Below are 17,723 nucleotides of genomic sequence, written 5' to 3'. Positions count from 1 at the left end.
TGAAATATTTTAATGAAAATGAAATCTAGGCACAATTAAGGAAAACTGTCATCAATAATCCCTAGTCTAAGATGTATAACTAAGTGAAATTAAGGGAATTTATGAGTTAATGTAGAAAGACATTGTGCTTTTCTGTAATGGACATCTCTTCGTAATACCCCTTCCCTGGCACACTGGGAGAACATAGTTTGCATGAATGTATTATATACCAGCAGGAAACCAAGTGAGAGTCCTCTCTAAAAGGTTTCTTTCTCTTTATTTCTGGAAGAAAAAAAAATAGAGGGAGGGTGGGGGGTGTGTGAAGGAAATTTTTACCCTTTCAAAATAATTGGAATATCAAGAAAAAGACAAAAAAATAATATATATATTTATATAACAAAAATTATAGGACTTTTTCAGAACATTTCAAATTAGACTTCTTTACAACTTAAAAAAAAAAAAAGCACTGGTACTTCCATTTGTCAGAAATGTTGTAGGTATTTTCAAATATCAAATATCAAACATATCAGGCTTTTGAGATTAATATTCTTCTCTTTGATCAAAAGACTAAGCATTTTGCAGTGCAATATTTATAAATTGAGATTGTTTTCCACTTTCTTTTATGTGAAAATAGTTAAGATGTCAAAATTTCATCAATGTGGGTTGAAAACAAGTTATAAATATTCCCCACAGGAAGGCAATTTAATTTTCCTTATTTCTCTGTCTGAGAAGTTATTCAGACTACTGTGTGGTTTTACAGCATTCAGGCTCTGAAGTACAAAAATATCCACGCATCATATTAAGACTTGATTTTTATATGTCCCGGATAAACAAAGGACTTTTAATATCCATCCTTCGGTCTCATCAGAGCTTATTTCTGCAGTGTGGAAAATATGGCTCAAAGAGACAGAAGCCAACAGAAATGACATAATGTCAAAACTATACATAAGGTTCGACTCGTAAGTGGACTGCCACCTGGATCAGTTGCTCTTAGTTGCAATTATTAGCAACTGAAAAATCAATAGGCTAAACAGAAATGTTGAGTTGGCAAAATTATCAAATGACAATGATTAGATTACCTAAGACGGTATATGTAGGACTAAAAGGTACTCCAGATGAATTGTATTATATTCCAGGATGGTAAATATAGACCCACCTGAGACTATACGTGTACACTGACAGATTTGGAAATCAGGGTAATCTTTATGGGGGGTGGGGAGGGGTGTGAAGAAAAGAAAAAAAGGCAATTAAGGATCTCTAGTTTATCTAGTAGGGGGCAAAACTAGGAAGAAGGAGGAAATAAATAAATTGTATTGTGAAGTGTTTCAACAACAGCAGTTTCAGCCCTCCCATTTTTGCTTTTCTGCTTTCAATTTTCTTAGGGAAGAAGATATAGAAATGGAAGCCATTACTATCTAGTGTCTAAGGTCAAGTGGGAAAATATGAGTATAAGAAGGAAGGGAAGAGGCTGGGAGAGATGAGTCTAAAAGGAAAGAGTTGAATCAGTCATTGACAGTATTATAAAAACAAATGAATTGCCTGGAGAACAGCAGAGAGAGATGTCTGTTTACCTTGAGTTCAATAATACAGGATGCATTAATAGGCAGCAAATGTACAGTAGGGAAAAAAAATATAATTTTATGCAACATTTAATTAAATTGAAGCTTCTCACTGCAGGGAGTTTTAATGATTCTAAAAGCTTGACAAGATTTAAAAAAGGATTCTATTTGTATAAATTGCATGCAGTGTCCATTCCTACTTTGGAAACTGACTGATTGCAGAAAATATATTATTACTGAAAAAGGTACCTAGGTGGAAACCTGGGGCATGATCCTATTGTCAGCAAAGTGTGTGGAGAGCTTTTAGGATGGCAAGATTTTCATGCTGCTGTCCCACCATGACTGCATTACAATAAATGCCAAGAGTATTTTTAATAGACTTTAAATGGCAACAGAATAAATCAAGTTCAAAGTACTTTTTGGAAGTATCTTATTTAATTCCCATTCTGAGATATTCAATGCCAACCAAGGTGGCAAACAAGCTATTGACCTTTTCCAGCATGCACCAAAGGCCAGTTAAATGCTTCTTATCTTTATTCCTTCAATAGAATTCACCTTAGCAGCATCAGAATTCTGCAGTCTACAACATAAATTGCAAATAAAATAAAATAAAATAAAATAAAATAAAATAAAAATAAAATAAAATAAAATATTGTTCAAATTGCATACATCAATTTGCTACCAGGGATTGTAACAGGACATACTATGATATACTGTTAGGAGATAAAAAGTAACACATTTGCATTCATATGTAATAACACAACTTTGTTTGCAGTGGAGATACAGTGACACTTACAACCCTCTGCATGTGCTATTTCATACCACATAACAAAAATGATTGTAGAATCATAGAATCATGAGAAAGCATCTGAGTTTAGAGAGCTTGAATTCAACTCAAATAAAGTTAATTTATGACAAAACATTTTAATTTCATCAAAAGCCATGTTTCTGCATTCGTAATCCATACCATGTGCCATTTATTTGAGTCTTTATGCTTCTCCTTTAGAAATGCATTTGTAGAAGATAGGGAGGAATATTTAGAGAAAGTATGTCTGGAGAACATCTATCAATGGAAAGTTAACTGCTCTGATATGTGTCCATTGGTACTGCACAAAATCTTGCCACATTAAATTTGAACAAAGCAAAGAGTTAATGAAACACAAGAATCTTTTTTCCTCTCCCATTCTTCTCTTACATTTTCTAAGTGGTTTTTCTTTTCCAAGCCTCATCACAAGTAATGAATCTCTCTCCTTAGTGTCCATGGTGTTCTGCTAGTCTTCATTCTTACATATTTCCCTATCATTCTTCCCTTTCTTAGCTTCTGGATGTCTAATCTTTGGACCCAAGTGCAATTTTCAATAATAAACAAATTTAGATTTGTATAAATTCCCTAACTGAAAGTAGTGAAGGAAGACTGTTTCTTTGTACTCCAATATCCTTCTGACAAAATATAATCAAAATATCTTCATGATGGCTTGCTTGCTCTGCATTTCATGAATGGTGAAGTCTATCAAGCTATTATTTCTCTCCATCTTGTTTGAGGAGTGATTAAGCCATTGAAGTGTTCAATATAAATAAATGATCTGGGACTCCATAAAAGCATCAATTATTATCCAGTTAAAGGTGCCGTAGTGCTCTCTCAGGAAGCTGAAGTTTTGCCTTCATTCCTTTGTTAACAGAGCATGGGGATGACTATATCCAGAAAATATAAGCCATGAGCCTGTGCAAAATTGAGAGAGAATTTTCTCAACTCTTTGTTTGGATACATTGGAAGAAAAATAAAAACTAAGTCAGCATAGAAAAAAAATGGCCTACTCAGATCTCTGAAAAGTTAGGTCCCTTTGCCTGCACCCTTTTATTCTCTGCTGACACTGAATGATGGGAATGTATCCTGGGGCTACATCATCTTTGGAACCTTTATGGAGTAACCAAACACTGCAATTAAATTGAATTTTGTAGTGTCTGACTGAGTGATAGGCAGCCTGGAAGTGTACTGTCTGGGGAATGGAGCCCTGCTCAAATCCAAGTTGTTAGCTTTTTTCTTCTGGTAACCAAAACTCTACTAGCTTTAAAGTAGCATGCCAATTTACAGCAAAAGAGGATATGAAACATCAAGCAAGCAAATACATCACTAACTTCCTTTTCATCCTTTGATATCTCAGCATTCTCTCTCTTAGACCTGTGAGCAAAGGAATGGTACTTCATACAAAACTGGGGAGATATCATAGGCTGCACATTTAAGACTCTTCTCCATTTCCATATTCTCTTTCCTAAGTAAAAAACAGTTTGAACTGAAGCAAATAATGTGTTTTGTTTTAGTGAGAATACCATATAAAACTCAATATAATTATAACGCACATAAAACAATATCAGTGACCTCAATAAAATAACAGAGGACACCTTAATGTTAACTGATCAAAAATATTATTCAGTTAATGAATGATTCATGATTCATATTACTGAAATTGCAAAACATTGACTCAAACTATATATTGGGTAAGTCCTTTTAGCACTCTGGGTAATTGCAGTTATGTTAGTGTAAGTACGCCTAGCAACAAAAGCCAGAGCATTATCTCCCCCAAGCCTTCTTACCTCATACACAAAGCAAGACCACGGTTAAGGTCCACAGAACACCAAAGGTTTCTGAGAGGAAGTACATTTTTTTCAAGAGAATGAAATCTTTGAGAGATCTAATGGTGTGACAAAGGCTAAAAAATATGCATACTCAAGGGTGACTCCAGTACAACTTGCGCTTGTCAAACAGTGATGACCTGTGAGAACATTGGATTTTCTCAAAGAGTTTGTAATATCAGTTCAGTCCTGCCTAACAGTATTTCAGAGAATCTTGGTGGAGAAATCAGATACTTCTAAATAAATGCCAGGGTGACTAGTCGTCACTACATTTAAATAAATAAATAAATAAATAAATAAATAGTCAAAATAAATGACTGACTGACTGAATGAATAAATAAATAAATGTTTACAAGTCAGAATGAATAAATAAATGAAAAAAATAAACAAATGTTTATAAGTCAGATTGTTTAGAAATTATCCTAAGGGACATGGTTTAGTGGGAAATACTGGTGATAGGTGGACAACTGGACTGGATGATCTTGGAGATCTTTTCCAGTCTTGGTGATTTTATGATTCTATGATTCTAAAACCTGAAATCTACACACAGGTGAACTAGAAGGCCAGCATGCTCTCTTATACATTTTATATGTATAGGTGAACATTTTAGGTATACCTGTCATGAGTATATATGTTCTTTTTTTAAAAAATACTTCTAAACCCTTAATCCCTATCTATTCATGTGTCAGTGAGTTCTGCAGCTATGTGTGTAGTACATGAACATCTTTCTGTTCATATCTCATTCATTTCTGTGCAGTTTCAAATTTCTCTTAAGTCCCCCTGTTTGTAAAGATGGTAAAGTGTAAGAGTCCAGTTTAACCTCTAACAGTGAGTGTCTTTCCTTTGATCACTACATCCATTCCATTTTTTTCTTCAAATTAATAAGTGTTGGTCTCTGATCCCTCACTAGGTCAAACAAACAAACAAACAAAAAAAATTGTAGATGTAGAAGAGGTGAAAGCAATTTCAATACAAAATGTTTAGAGGGAAAAATATTAACTCAGTATGGCCAATATGTAGCTTTTAAACAATTGCTTAGATTATTTAATGGTAAATATTTTGATGAAGCTTTTTTCCTTCTAGTGAAATAAGTTATTTCTTTATTTAATCACTAAATTTTGAGGTAGTGAAAACCATAATTCAAAAGAGTTTTGAAATGTAAGCTGCACTTGAATCTTTCATGATTCAATGGACAAACAAGAAGCAGAAAAGCTTATTCTGTAGTAAAGAGAAAGAACTTTCTGCCTGCTATTGTGACAGGATTAGAAAATGTAAATATCTTGACATTTCAAAAATATGTGCTTTAGAATTTGAGATTAGGCAGATGATTTGATTTGGGTTTCTGGGATACATTAACAAGAACAGTATATTAACCTTAGTAGAAGTTGTCATGGTTTAGTTTTAGTAAGTGCTGAAAGGCAGAGTTTTTTTCTTCATGTCAGAAGATGGTAGAGGGCAAATTCACTTTGCTACTGATGCAAATAGATACTGAACTTGTATCATGGCAGCCATCACTGTCTTCTTACCTCAATTTGACTCCAGATGAGAATTTGAGCAACTACTTGCTTAGAAACTTCCATTATTATCCTCTATAGTGTTGCTCTTTTCTCATTTCTTTGTTCCTCCACTCCTCACAAAGTACACAAACATACGTTTCTCCCTCCCAGGTGAAAGTTATCATGCTACTGAAGTACCAGCAAATGTACTCTGCTTCCTTTAGCAATAATCCATTTTCCTTTATCTATTCTCAACTATGTAACCACTGCACAATGTTTAGATCTTACCACAGTTTTTATGTTTCACCAAGTCCCCCTGCTACTGTTCCAGCATCTGAAACATCTGCCTGACAAGCCAAGGCAATGTGTCTGTAGAACATCAGTTGTTGTTATCTCTTCTGTAGCAACAAAATCAAAAATTGGAAGAATAAGTTGCAGAGAACACATTGTGGTTTTATAACAGTGCATTTGCCATGAGTTGTTCATTGCTAGTCCTCTTAAGTTCCAAGGGAGCATGGGTGTATGCGGATTTGATTTGTAACCCAGCACAAGAAAAATGGGCTGCATTAGGGAAATGATACTTGCAACTGAACGTAATAAAAAGCATTTTGAAAGGGAGGCTTGCTGGCCAGGTTCATTGTCATGTGGTTTACCTCGCTCGTTCCAAAATATTTATGACATACCTGATTGACTGTCAATTTTCTCTACATGAGGTTGCACATTAAGTTGTGAAGTAGAGATAAGACAAAGATGAGAGATTGAAGTACTCTCTAGAATTAAACTGGATAGCAGAGACTAGACAACACATTTTTTTTTGTCACAGTGGAGATTCACACTTTTGATCCAGAGACAGCCAGCTGAGATCCTCGGGTTAGGAACTTAAGACAGAGGAGATATAGGCTTTAGGGGCTGACTACTCTGAAGAGACAAATCACTGTGAAAGGACCTCTCTATCTTCATTCATTATAAAGCTGAAGATAAGGTTGCTAACTAAGGTAAACATAATTTAACATCAGCCAGTTTTAGTATGAAATCTCTCTATTCCACTTTTATTTTGTTCTGCAGTAACTAAATGGTAACTATTGCTGGCAGACAATATTTAACAGCATGCTGGCATATTAGAGCTTGTGTTCCCATGTTATCATACTGTTCCACACACACAGCTTCTATAGCAATCCATGAGCAAGGACTTCTTCCTGATTTGTCCTCTCTTTGACTTCCATATCTTCTGACTATTTTTTTTACTTCCTACCACTTAATTCTATTATTCCAGATTGTGGAATCCTGAGTGGGTTTATGAAACATCACAAAAGGGAACTACACTTTTCTGTGAACACAGATTCACTAGATAATTATGCTTGGATTTTCCTGAAGATAGGTATTACCATAATGCTGAAAAATATGAATCATACTAGAAGGCATATGATGAGCACAGTACATCACTGTTTTTCTGGGACAATCCAGAATGGGCTCTTTTCTGTTGATATCAAAGTCTATCTTACTAGAAAAAAAAATATTAGACTGGAATGACTGAAAATCTCTGATATTTCCCACGGAACTGTGCTAAAAGAATTTACCCTGATCATTCTTGTGCATAGTGGATTGTCATAAGTATTGTCATGGGATCAGAAACTGTGGTGACTGATGATCTAGATTCCATTCTTTTCTTTTTCTTTACTTTCTGATACAATTTCTGTTCATTCTAAAGTTGCTGATATACTGGGTCCCAATAATCAAAACAGAGCAATCTCTGTCATGTAACAGACCACCTCCCAGGGAGGTGATGGAGTCACCGACCTTGGAGGTGTTCCAGGAATGTTGTAATGAGGGACATGGTTCTGTGAGAACTATTGGTGAACAGTGGATGGTTGGACTGAGTGATCCTGTGGGTGTTTTCCAACCTTGTTGATTCTATGGTTCTATGATTCTATGATTCTATGTAGTCATGTGAGGATGCTAAAGAAGTACTTAGATGTAGGTAACTTCCTTAAAGTTGTCACCTTTTCAATTGAAGAGATACTTTAAAGTGGTATTTCAAGTATTTATGAATTTGATTAGAAATGAAATAATCCAAATACCAAAAAGAAGGTTTTAGAGAGAGAATATAACAATTTTTTTTTTTCTGACAGCAGTCAAATATTTTTAGAATACATAATGTAAAATGATGCTTGTCTGGGGCAAATCTTGAAACCCTAAAAATATATCAAATCTGTGAATAAGTTTAGTATGAATGGGACCATAGGCTGTTCAAGGTAAAGATCATGATGATGAGGCAACCTGATTCAAATCCTTCTCACTTACCAACTAGTAAAAAAAGCAAAAGATAAACAGTGAATTTATTGAGGACTTTCATCTAATAGACTTCCAGCACAGTCTAGCAGACTGGTGAGTAATAAATACCAGAAGAGCAAGAGCTGGTAAAAGCCCTGCTTATACAATACCTAAAAAGCCGACAGAGGAGGAAAGAGGAAACCCTGTGGTTTGGCAAAGTGTGTGGCAAAGATTTAAGGGAGTGGGACAGTGATCAGAGAACAATATTTTTACCGCTGAGTGCTGCTACTATGTGCTCACAGATGATTTAGAATTAAAAGTATTTGATCTCCTCAGATATCTGGTGCTCAGTTTACTTATTTCAGTAAAAGGTGGAGAGTGTTTGAATAGGACTGGCATGATGACATAAGCTCTGAAACCAGAGAACACAAGCCATTTGACAAGACAATTCTTAAACATCTTTCAAGCAGTGCAGTTATTCAGGTCTCAAGTGTCCTTTTCATTTCCTAAATATCTAAGAAATTGGAAGTAGACATTCAGAGAAAAAGCAAATATCAGGCAGAACAGTGCTTTAGAAGCTTGCTCCAGAAAGATTTTTCTTATAAGTAGAGAAGTGTCCATGAAAAAAAAAAATAGAATATTAGTTTGAAAGCAGCCCTGTGGAGTTTTCAAACCCTAAATGAGATATCCAAGGAGGATGGCAAATGATAGAACAGTGAGAGACGGTGCACAGCTTGGTGGATACAAAGGACGTAAAACACTGTCATATGTATAAAACAATCTGTAGAGAAGCAAATGCTTTTGGAATATTTTCAGCAGTTTTCTTTCTAATGGCATCAGAGGATCAGTTGTGAAAATGGAGGAATCAATGGGTTAGAAAGTATAGAGATTCATGTGAGCTTTTCTGTAACATGATTTCTTGCAGGATTTCATAAAGCAAAAGAGAGGTGTTTATGATGACAGTCTAACTGGTATTCATGCTAAAAAGTACTAAACAATTGCTGTCAAAACATATTACAATTGATCAAGAGTAAAAATTCTTTGATATATTTTTTTGTTCTCTTTCTACGTGGTACTTCATGCTTTTCAGTATCTTTTATAAAGGACATTTATAAAGCAAATGTTGTGAATAAATAATTATGAAAACGTAGTTCTTGGTTCTCTCTTCACTACAAGCATCATACTTGATGTAGTTTTGGAACTTTGCTGCATGAAGACCAGATATTCTCTTAGTACCAATTCCTTCACACTTACATTTTGTTCTCTTGAGGTTACTCTGTTCTTCAGTGTGACCATATTGGAACTCTACATAAAACAGTATCACTGTCTAGGTAAAGTCTGATTTCAGGGTATGCAGGTAGATTTGATTGCAGAAATTCTTGACTTACTTAATTAACATTGCAATCTTGATAATCATAACACAATTTAACAGTTTGGGATTAAATTAAAAAAAAAATTTTTTTTGAAGGGAGGTAATTAAACATTTGTTCATCTGTCCAACTACATCTACTACCCTTTCTATAATCAGAAACAGCAGCATATCCTTCTTGCTGTACAAACTGGCCATGAAGAACTAACAGTTTAAAAATCTAGGTCACAGCCTTGTATCACTCTGTATCCTCTTCCCTACCTATTTCCTCTCTTCTGTGTATCACAAAGTCCTCCTCTATTTTTCTGCTCTAATTTACTGTGCTTTTCCTTCCATTTTTTTTCCCCTTCTTTCATTTCTTTGTCTTCTTCTATATCCCTACTTCAGTTTTGTTCTCCAGCATTATCCTTACCATTTCTTTCATCTTTTTGTCCAAAGACAATTGTGCTTTTCCTCTTTACAATATCTGTGCTCCCTTCATCCAGAAAGTTCAGACTCTTAGGTGCAGATCTGGCAATCATACAAAACCTCCCTCTGCACCTTGGAGGCATAATCATTCTTCACATTCCTTCCAGCAGGTTTCTACCTCCATCTTTTATGCAAGTCTTTGATCAGCAATGACTGCTTGACACATACACTACGCATAGTGTCTAAAGACTTAATTTTGTCAGGAAGACAGTGAAAGAACACACATGAGTAAGAAATAGATTCCGGTATACACTAGACCACTCCCACCAAATATGATTTATGAACAAACAATTCAGTGACAAAAAATACAGCAGCAAGACAGGTAAACTGTGCACGAGATGTTGTAGGAAAGCAAATCACCAGTACAAGCCGTGGTTGTAGGTAATATTTAAGCTTATAGAAAGACACTTTTTTTCCACAGAAGCTGTCCTGCACAAACTACCTTCTCAAAATAAATGAGATCTGGTAAATTTAAGAGAGTGTAGCAAACGGCAAGATTGATTTTTTGAAGTGCAAAGTCTGTAAGCCTCCTGTGGTGTGTGGGAGTGTATGGCATGATCCACTCATACCAAGGCTGATGATGGAAACCACCTTTATATGTTGCTGTCTACCTTAGAAAGAATGCAGCTCTTATGGAAGCAATGACCTTTCTTCAGGACTGCAATAGTGAAACGTTAGATTCTCTTAACTGAAACATTCAAACTGGCAACACTTGTACAGTTCTTCAGTGAAAAATGCCAGATGCTGGCATTTTCTGAAAAGACTGCATGCCCTTGGTATAAATATCCATCAACTGCCTTGATGCTTTTCTCTTTTTCTTTTTTCTTCATATGAATATCTCATGCAATTTCAAAACTCTTTAGTGAAATATGAGATTTAGCTAGAAACATATTAGCAATTTTGACAAGGACTGGAAGTGAAATGAAAAGACTTTAAGAAGAAACTGCATTTTAAAGCACCTGTACATCACACAGAATTACTGGTGAATATGCAATTAAAAATTATTTAAATCCTTGTTTTCATCAATACTACTTCTTAGAGCACTCATGCAAATAGTATCAGAAAGGCATAAGTAATGAGGACTTTGGATAAATCAGAAGCTGACCTCTTAAAACAGTCTGAGATGTGCTGTCATCAGTGAACAGAATCTTCTCTGGGTTTGTGAGTATCTGTTAGTACAATAATATTCCAACTGCTCCTCATAATGAAAACTTAATAATTAAGTAGCCTAATTCTGCAAATGCTCAGAAGTAATCTTTTCTCAGCATTCAGAAGTTGAATGCTAATATTTTTTGCCTGACCACAGTTTAAAGATGAATTAAAATACTAAAAAAGAGAATTAAACCAACAATATGCAGTTATGTGTACAAGCATTCAGTTAGAACCTGAACAGAAAAAGGAGGATAATTTCCCAGTCTGTTTTTTATCCATAGCATCCTCCTTGTGATATTTCCCAGTACTTATTGAATGGAAGATACTGTTCCAGAAAACCTCCAGTTTACACTTTTGTAGATACTAGCTTAGACAAGTCCTGAGGGACCATCTGGGATGAGGCTCTGCTCGTAAGCAGTCCTGTTGATAGCGCTGTGTTTGCTCTCAGGCTTAGGATCAGATATTATTAAATTAAAAAATACTTGTATGTCTAAAGGTATATGTTGTCTTTTTATGGTGCTTGCAAAAATACTAAGCAGGATAGGCATCATAGAAAAGCCAAGAGATACTAGAAACTGGCTCTGGGACAGACGTTCATCTTTAAAAGCAGAACTTGATGAGATTCCATATTCCAGTGAATTAATCACTCGTGTCACTGGCCTAGTTTTGCCCTCACAAGAGAGGAAAGAGACAACCCTGCAGGAGGCTAAGTTCCCTTTGTTGTGATACATTGGGAATTAAATTTCTTCAGAAATATACAAAGCTGTATATTGGCTGAGGATGCAATGGTACTTAATGAGGCTACAGTGAACTTCAGTGTCTTTTTAGTCCATTTATCAAAGTACCAATGGCTCCAATGTCATGGCAGATGAGGCAATAATATATAAACTGAAGAGAGGAAGGTGGTGGCTGCTGGAGTCTTCTTGGACTTTGTTGCTTTTTTTTTTGGAAAAACACTGCAAGCCTATCAGGGCCTTGCCAATTCTTGTCAGTACAGCTGGAGCTCAACGCTTCCTTCTTCACTGTTTCACTGAACACAGCAATATGGAATAAGGGTTAACTTACATTCAATTCATAAAGATGAAGGAGAGTGGAAATGATATGCAAGAAGCATTTATTATTTCAGCCTTATTTGAGCCAGTTCTGCCAGGCTCACATTAACTTCATGGTATCATTTCAAGACTTTCATCCAGGTTTTATCTCAACTCCATTGCATTCAGTGAATCTTCTGATCTTCTCTTACTGCCTTTTCAAGTCCTGCTTTTTCCTTTATTTTTGAACATTGTTCTTGCCCTCCCTTAATGTCTATGTACACAGAAATATTTGCCATCAGTGACATGCTCACAAATCTCACCAGATCTCAGCTCTGGGCTCTGTGTACCATAGACCTAGAGATAAAACCAGCCTATGAACATTTCACTGGATGTTCTGTCTGAAAACAAACCAGAATGCAAAACTGCATGCAGTGTAGTTTTGGCTATAGTGTCTATTCTACCTGGCTTTGTGCAACTTTGAGTGAGATAACCCTCATGCCTTGTTGCAAGAGAAACTCGGAGCAGGAGAAACAGATAAAATGTAAAAACAGAAGAATGTAATAGAAAAACAGATTGCCATAATCATTAGTATTTGGGTGACACGTGTGCCTTTGTTGTCAGGTGTGATGTGTTGCACCACATTTTTCAGAGTCAGAAACTGATTCCAGACAAGTTCAATCTGCCTTTGCTTTTTACCGTAAAACTCTTTTTCCTTCAAAATTTTGTGTCACTGTCTGTAATGACATCATCCCTTCTGGTATAGTGGTTCTGCCCTGATGCATCCTGCAAGTTCTTTCATATGCAAGTGTTTTGCAAGTTATACTTTTAATACTATTTTGATAGCTAAAAAAAAAAAAGAGAATACTGATCTACCCTTGGTGTAACCAGAATAGGATCAATTCTGGAGGTAACTATTTGCTGGATATCAATATAATTTTTTGGACTACATATTGAGTGAATTGTTATTCCATCACACAATTCAATTATAAATGAAAATTGGGAGCACTATGTTAACAGCTCATGTGATAGTACAACAAGCCTGTCTATTTTCTGTATTGAGTTTTTATACTGGAAAATAGAACTAAGCATAACGACTACTGTAGACTACGTTCACATAAATGCCATTATACTTAGAGAGGTAAAAGCTGATACTTCAAGGCCTGTATGATTGGGATCAGAGATAGGCAGCTGTTATTGCTACTGGTAAAAGCAAATAGGAGGGAAGGGAAAAAATGCACATCATATAGTACAGATGGAGAGGTTTGCCTCCCTATGATGCCATTAACTAGTATTCTATGTGTCAGCTAGGACTGCTAAAATACCAATTTCTCTAGCTTATATGTTAGCTAGTGTTTGTTTGGAAGATTAACTAGAGTTTGGGATCTTTTCACTTGCTTTATTACAGTAGTTATGTTAATCTGTGGTAGGTCAAAGAAAGAAGAAAGGGCTAAGGGCAAACCTGGGGCCAGATTAATCTGTTTAAAGACCTTTTACTCTAATATGATCTGAGGGTTGTACCTGGGGAGACACATTTATGGTTGATTATCAGCTGCACACAGCTTCATTCCCCTCACAGATAACCTCCTCATATTAGGCTTTGCATCAGGAAAATTGGAAGTGGGACAGATTCGTGAATCTGATGAGTGCTCCTTAAAAACACACTCCATGGGCCTTTCCATCTATCCTTGGGGTTCCGCTCTTTCAGACTGGTGGCAATAGGTGATTAGTGATCAAGAGCAGATCAGAGCTAAGGAAATCAGGACACATGGGCATTCTTTCTGATCCTATGGGGACAATCTCTTAGTTCCAGCCCCTAGGAACTAGCATACATTCTGTAATGGAGGCTACAGGCCAGTGAGTCCCCCTGAGCAAATCTGATGGCAGTTTGTTCACATAGCCCAAATACTATGGGAGCCTTAAGTTCTATAGATTCATCATGAGTAAGAAGCCAAGGATCTGCATTATGCTGATAATTTTCTCACTAGCATCCTTTCACCAGATTCTCAAATTACTTTATGCGCAATCGTATAGGTTTTGTTCATATTATCTGACTTCTTATTAAATAAGAGCAAATGTGATCCTGCTTCCCTGACCCTTTTAACAGTGAATTTCAAGGCATATACTAGCATCACATAACTGCAGGAGCTCCAAACTGTTCAAACAGAAGGAGTCTCCAAAGGTCTCTGTTCCAACTTCCTGCACAAAGAAATTCAGTGTCAAGCTCAGACCAGATTGCTTAAGATTTATGCTCATTTTAGCTTGAAAAACTCCAAGGATGGAGGCTATAAAACACCTCTGGACAACCTGATACACAGCTTTCCTTTCCAAATGTTGAAATAATTTCTCTTTAAATCTCATCAAAACCATACCCTGTTTTCTTTCAACGCTCCACCATATGCCACTATTAGAAGTCTGGCTCCATCTTCTCCATAACTTCCCTAAAGGAGGGCAGGCTGCTGTCAGGTCACCATTAGCCATCTCTCCTCCAGACCAATCAAACCCATTACCCTTAATCTCCCCTCACAAGTAGTATACTTGAGGATATCAAATGGACACATGACTTGCTCTCAGGTTGCTTTCCAAGTTGCATCTCTCTCTAGACAAAAGCATTTTCGGATGGGAAATCTCTTCTAGATTTCAGATATTTCTGGTTTGCTGAATATAGCACTCCATGGACTTACCTTCTGAGTCATAGCTGATGGGAAATGAAGAGGTATTGAAAGTGACTGTCTATTGGACAGGTGTCTAATCGCAGCCCCCAACATTACAGTGGTAAATCCCCAAAAGTTGCACAGAACAATGTGAGTTGAAGGAATTTACACACATTTCCCTCAGCAATGATTCTTTCCCTCTGCATCTTTCAGGACAGAGCGCTGTTGCCATTGAGAATATTGCATTATATCTTCCACTCTGTGTGTGTTCAGTGACTGAACTGTAGGAACCAATCTCCAATCCATCAGGTGTCTTAGAAATTTCCTGTAGTTTTCATTGATTTTTTTTTTGAGAGAGAGTGAAACACAGAACTCCCTTTTGCTTTCCCTTTTACACAGAGAGGACTTCAATTAGTGCCCTTTGTGTTAAACTATTACAAGTGGCCACCTGTGGAACTTGAAGTTAATCACATTTTTAAGTGTTTTTAAATGTTGAGTCTAAGCCACCCAGAGATTTTTCAGCAGGGAGAGGATATTTAGTTTCCTGGCAGCTTTTCTATTACCTTTCTCTACAGAAGTGTCAAAAAGCAGCTAAAGGAAATTCAGAATCTTGTACTAATGTTTCTGCAAGGGCTGCTTCAAAAGTAATGCCTTCTATTTTATTATGTTGGGCTATGACATCAGAAGATGTTGGTATGGCAGTAGATGTTGAACCTTCCCGAAAATATTGTTACATTTTGTTGCCTTGTGATAGATGGCAGCAGAGGGGCAGTCTGACAAATGGTTCCTGTTGCGAAAGTGAATATGAATCATAGAATGGCTTAGATTGGAGGGGACTTTAAACATCATTTTGTTCCAACTCTCTTGCCATGGGCAGGGTTACCAAACACTAGATCAGGCTACCCAGGGTTCCATCCAATTTGACCTTGAATGCATCCAGGGATGGAGCATCTACAGCATCTCTAGGCAATCTGTATCTACCCTCTTTTAGTATGAAGTCATTTTCCCTTGTTCTGTCACTATCAGACCATGTAAAAAGTTGATTGTCCCCACTTGTAAACTTCAAGTGCTGGGAGTCTGCAATGAGACTTTCACCAGAGCTTCCTCCATGCTAAACAAGTCCAGCTCCTTTAACCTTTCTTCATGAGAGGTGCTCCAGCCCTTTGATCACATTTGTGGACCTCCTCTAGATCCACTCCAACCACTTCATATTTGTCTTGTGCTGCAGGCCCCAGGCCTGGATGCAATACTCCAGATAGGGCCTCACAAGGGTAGAATAGAAGGGGACAATCACCTCCCTCACCCTGTAGAATGCTACTCTTTAGAGGCAGCCCAGGATACTGTTGGTGTTCTGGGCTGCACATGCCCATTGCTGGCTCATGTCAAGCTTTTCATCCAACAGAATCTCCAAGTGCTTCTCAAAAGGAATGCCCTCAATGAGTTCTTCGCACAGTCTGTACTCATATCTGGGATTGCACTGACCCAAGTGCAACACCTTGCACTTGGCATTATTAAACCTCATTAGTTTCTCATGTACATACTTTTTGAGCCTTTTCAGGTCCCTTTGGATAGCATCCCTCCCTTCTACAGTGTCAACTGCACCACTCATCTTTGTGCCATCTGCAAGCTTGTTCAGAGTAAACTCAATCCCACTATCTATATCACTGATAAAGATGTTGAAGAGATGATGAAGCAAAGATGAGGAACTGAATTCCTCCAGAGGGAAGAAATTTAACCCACTGACATTCATTGATACTTGCAGAACTATTATGTAGACCATAAACATCTCTTATGAGTGGTGCAGTTCAGTAGTGGTGACAATGACAGTGGATCACCTCTGCTGGTGCAGATTTTTACAAGCGCAGCATGAAGGCTCTTGTTCACTACTGTCAAAAAATGCACAGCTAATGGAGGTGACTATGTCAAAAAATAGTGTTTTATGGCTACGAATTTTCTCTATCAAATAGTTTTATTGCACTCTTTGCATCTATTGTAGTTTCCATGCAAATAAATAGAAGGCATTACTTTTGGAGCAACCTGCACATTACAGAGAATATTTATTTATTTTATTTTGGAGGAGGAGGGAAGGGAGGCGGGGGGAAAGAGATCAGGGGGCCTGAAAGAGGGTGTGTGGCAGCTCAGTGCATTTTTCTGTATTTATTACTTTGTCCAATTCACTCAGTATCATCAGAGATGAATAGGGATGATGATGATGATGAAGATTTAAATTTTTTATTATTTTATTTTATTTCAGAAAAACACCCATAGTAGTCATATTATTTATTTCCTCTCCTTCTGTGTGCAGTATGATGACCCTGTCTCAGCAAGACCTCCTCCATTTCATCCTAATAGCTCTGCTTCTTGCAGCTATTTCCTCAGATTTAATTTCCAGTTTATAAAGGAATGTCTATTATCTCTATCTTCTCCATAGAAAAGATGAATGATAAAGATGATATTTTATTCCTTAGTTGTTCTGCTGCTTATCGTGCATGTTCATGATCTTTCTACTATGTCCTTTGTTATGATGTTTTTGCTATTCTCTGTCATTCACAAAGTGCTTTTAGCAGCTGAAGATCCCACTTTATGACTTAAGCTGACTATTATACAGAGATCCATTTGACTATGAACAAAATGCAGTTGCTTGCTGAGTGATCTGCAGCAGGTGCTCAAAAGCAGGGAAGTATTGAGAAAAAGCCTACAAAGCAGACTGCATCTACAGATTTGAGTTACACAGGAGCACATTAGAACCCAAATCTAATCTCAGTATTCTACTTTGCAGATTTGTTTTGCATAAAGTTGTATGTGACAGCTGCTTGCCAATGGTCATAGCCCTACGTAGGTTTGCATGACCTTATGCAAAGGAGAGAAAAAGGAATGCAGTCTTTTGGAAGAAGGAAACGCTTGATTGGACACAATGAATGTTACAAAAGGGCTACTGGAGAAAGACTTTCCTCCGGAGTGATGAATAGCAAACACAATCCTGGGACATTTTACAGCAGGGAACACAGGAATATAATTATGTATCCAATAAAACAACAAACGGGGACTTGTCCCAGATGTCAGTACTCCCTTCCCTTCCCTTCCCTTCCCTTCCCTTCCCTTCCCTTCCCTTC

This window comes from Meleagris gallopavo, chromosome 1, assembly GCF_000146605.3.
Source record: "Meleagris gallopavo isolate NT-WF06-2002-E0010 breed Aviagen turkey brand Nicholas breeding stock chromosome 1, Turkey_5.1, whole genome shotgun sequence".
NCBI classification, from domain to species: Eukaryota; Metazoa; Chordata; class Aves; order Galliformes; family Phasianidae; genus Meleagris; species Meleagris gallopavo.
This window is presented reverse-complemented; position numbering follows the sequence as displayed.